General features: G+C 44.1%; 1 protein-coding gene across 2 annotated transcripts in view; it reads right to left on the reverse strand.

Moving 5' to 3' along the window:
• Nucleotides 1-4320, reverse strand: part of LOC107269855 (cysteine-rich motor neuron 1 protein) — a 108532-nt gene that overhangs the window by 13926 nt on the left and 90286 nt on the right. The window lies entirely within an intron of this gene.

Consider the following 4320-nt stretch of genomic DNA (forward strand, 5'->3'; position numbering starts at 1 on the left):
TACACATCCACTTTCCTGATGCTCCTGGATTTTCTTCTGCCCCTCCTGCCGCCAATGAATTCGTTTCGGTAAATGTGCTACGTGAATTTCACCTTTCCGCATGGAATTTAAGCGCGAGGCCGCAAAACACGCACGAGGCGCCGTAAAAGCGCTTTTTCGCGGGCTGTTTTGTTGCGCCCGGAAATGGATATGGCTTCTAGGAGAGAAAGGCACGCGGTAAGATAGCCCCGAGAATAATGGCTCGTAAGATTTCACGGGATAAGGTCGATTTCCAAATTTCAATGTTAATTTCGTAAAAGCTTCCGCGACAAGTTATTTTCTCACTTTCTTCTTCCCGCCCGTGACTTTCTTCATTTTACGAAATTTTTTTTTCAAAATTATAAAAAACTTTTTTCGAAAAATCTCAAAGTGCAAAGATATTTGCCGGTTGTTTCATAAGACTCGAATGACATACGATAAGTTGCCGAGACACTGCGATTGGCTTAATAAGAAAGTTGCCACTTCGACGCGATGACGTAGCGTCTACGTCGCTTAACGTAACGAGAAACGTCGATGGTTCTTAAGTATGAATAATGCATCGCGGTGCCAGCGGTACGTAGCTTTTGATCTTTTGTAACTCGGCGAATTTGGCTGAAGCGAGTTCCCACGAATTCACCGCTCTCAAAGACGATTATGACGACATTATTTGGCGTTGCCTTAACAAAACTCAATTTAACTTTTGACACCCGAACTAACCGCGGATCGACACAGCCCTGTATATACCTTTGTATACAGCAGCGCAGCTTACAGTCTTACCGAACTTACCGACGTCAAATCAAGAACAAAGTATCGAAAATCGAAAAAAAAAAAAAATTCATAAATTTTACAGCTCGGTCCCATAGATCGAACTACCCTTACGGCTCGTACCACCCTAATATCCGAATCAAATGGAACACACCCTAAGCGCGTATTACTATTCAGTTACCGAAGTCGCACAGACTCCCTGTAAACTTTACGTAAAATACGGATTGTCGATTTTGAGGTCCAGGAGTGAGGTCCAGGATCGGTATGAGATGCAAATTGCGCAATAAATTTGGAAAACCTATGGAGTCGCCCGGCTGCCGCTGGCAGAACGTAACCGGCTGGGCTATGGATAACCAAGTGTAAGTCGAAGGCGAATAAGGTGAAAGTATAGAAGATAAGTATAGCAAGAGAAAGGGTTGGTCGTTCGGTGGGAGGTGAAGGTGCTTTCCCAGCAGACAGTGGAAGACGTAGGAAAGGTAGACCGAAACTTAGTGGTTGCCAGGCTGCGTCAGCTGGCGGCAGAGCCTGGGCCATAGCTATTCCGTAGACATCACTGTAACAGAATGCGTCAGGTTGCCTTTATGTCTCTCCCGGCCCCCCGTCTCGACCCCCCTTATATGCCAAAGTCATCCCTCCCGTTCAAGTGCCCTGGTTACGGCGGCTGAACAATCGAGATTTCATATTGCAGCTTCCGCCACGTTTCTCTGCCGAGCTCCTCGATCCTCGGATACGTTTGTTTTGGGCTTTCCGCTTCGCGGCCAACTTCAGAGCTGACTTTTCGTAGCCGGGGCCATATCGAATTTTCCGACTTTGGAGTAGAGTTAATAATTACATGGGACCATGTAGAGTGTCGATAATGATAATTATAACTCAAGGGTAAGTGCTTTGGGGGGATGGGATTCGTTCTTCCAGGCCCAGTAGCCTGTATGAAATTATTTTATTTTTCTATTTATAAAAAAAAAACAAAAAAAACGCTCGTTACCCCGCCAGGTAGGTCTTTCTGGAAATCGATTTTGCTTAATGTTCCGGATGAGGGCGCGGCTCATATTGGACCGTCCTTGGGGTGAAACTAGGGTGGTGCTGATATAAGTCGTTATATATTAGGAAATTTTCTTCCTTCTTAATTTCGTTCGGAGAATATTAGCATTCACGAAGACGGTACCCTTTTTCTTCTACCTTCGGGCTTTGTACGTCTGGTTCTTTGAGCAAGGCCAAAACCGGAAACGACGTTATCCAGGTAGGGCAGGTAGGTGTAAGCAGTTTTTTATATTTTGTTTAATTCACAGGTTCACTGGACCCGGGTCAGTGGGCGAAATTACTATTAATGGAGAGCAGCCAATTAAAGGGGGTTAGGTCAGGTTAGTACCCAAGATTGGTGACTTCGAGAATGGAAGCAATTTAATATATTGGGATTCCGTTCGATTTCAGAGCAGCGAGACGGCTCGGAGCGTCAAAGAGAAATTTGAAATGGGAAACGAAGCCGGTATCGGCAGTCAAATTTGGCGCTCACCCCTCCTGTCAAAACCTTTTTCAAGCACTTCATTAGATGTTAAATCCCATTTCGTTTCTTTTATTTCGTCATTGTGTTGTGATGGTTACAAATTTTTGTTGAGCTGGCACCGCCATAGGTTTTGACTGAACGGGCTGGAGCTCTAAAATTTTAATTATGCCTCTTAATTGGCACTCGATCGGCTCTCAAATAGCTCTTAATTTTCCAATAGATTTTATTTCAATTTTCCACTGTGGCGGTTACAGCTTTATTGACGTATATATATATATATACACAAACACCACCAAAATACATACCCTGTTATTCAGAGCCATTGCGCCAGCTGAAGACGATCCTACCACGTGGATTAATGAAAATCAAACGAACCATCTTCGGATGGATCAACGCTCCTAAACAATCAGTACCAAGTGAAGATAAATGAAAATACAAAAACCAGACAGAAGATCCCCGAGATTGCTTAAAATCGAAAGCGTTAAAACGATTGATTAAACGACATAGATTATATGAATCCTTTTTGAAAACGCTCCTTTAAATTTCGACAACTCGTACAAAATGGCCGACGAGTAACGACCGATCGCGAGTATCCCTGGTCGAGACAAATGGCGACAAAATTCACTAGACTGCCTATGGTACAAGGGTGATGTACGTTACCTTTCAATGTACATAGATATATTCGACCTAAAATAATATAGGCTTTACACTGTGTGTATATATATATATATATATATATATACACACAACATAGTCAGACTTCCAGACAAGATTCTAGCCAACCTGCTATTATTCATCTCCCGCCGACAGGAAGGGATGGCGGCGGCCATTCTACGAACGGAAGTGAATACGCCAGCACGACTGCGTTCTCTTTAGGATTATCTAGGCGGCTGCACGGACAGCCATAAAATCAGCCCGCTAATGGACGTGAACGTAACGCGCATCCCTTGCTTTTTAATCATCTGAAATAGAACGTAATTCCTTTATCGATTCTCCAGTACGGTAGGAAGGCAGGGAAGTGGGAAGGAAGGGAAGAAAAAAAGGTTGGATATCCGTGATCTACCTTTTTCTTAAGGGATTAGATACTGTGTGTATTCAAGCTCTCTCTCTCTATATATATATATATATATATACTCCTACGGGGTATAGAAGATTTGTTCCTGATACGAGACGTAGGTAGATTTACATTCAGTGGCATTGTTTTTGCGAGAGAACCTTCGGCGCTGGTTTGCTTTTCGGTAGAGGTCGGACCAACGTGATCTGTGGAGTTAACGAGAGCCACAACTGTTGGAGTTAGGGCGACAGATGTCGGCAGTTTAGGGAGACCGGACGGGGGTACCGGTTTAGTAGGATGTACGTGGCGCTACGTGGAAACGATAATCTTTGCCGGAGTAACGACAGCGCGTCTTTCTCTACGGACATAACGGAGCGAAGGATATAGAAGAGAAAATTTTGTGCAAATTTATTTGGCGGGTGAATTTAAAAAAAAAAAAAAAAAAAGTTAAAAAAATTTTTTTTCAATAATCGAAACAGCACGGCTATCCAATTCGGCGATTTTAGTTCAATCGACCTGCATATAATTCTAAACTTTAGCCAGGAGCTTCAATACCAGCATCGCGTTCATCGAGCTTATCAGATACGTGTTCGCTCTCTAAGCCAGTACGGGGAATCTGGTGGCTGCGTCGTGTCTGCCGTGGAAATGCAGCGTCGGATGCACGGCAGCTGCAACTGTGCAGTTGCATCCTGCTGATAGAGGGCCAACCGGTGACACGTTCAACTTTGTGAAAATTCAACGGATGAAACTTGCTGTTATATGGACGAAAAGAGAGTTTCTGATAGAGATGAGAGAAACGGTACATACAGCATCCCTCGAACAGGGTTGCCATCTTTCATCGAGCAGGTGTTACTGATCGGTCCGGCTGGGTCACGTGCTTTTTAAAATCCTCCCTCCCGGGCTGCTGGCTATTTTAAGCAAACTGGTCCACGTCGATGATTAATCGGGAACTTTAATGCATGGTTGAGAGTCCCCCCCCCCC

Source organism: Cephus cinctus, unplaced genomic scaffold, assembly GCF_000341935.2.
Source record: "Cephus cinctus unplaced genomic scaffold, Ccin1 Ccin1_scaffold0690, whole genome shotgun sequence".
In the NCBI taxonomy this organism is placed as follows: domain Eukaryota; kingdom Metazoa; phylum Arthropoda; class Insecta; order Hymenoptera; family Cephidae; genus Cephus; species Cephus cinctus.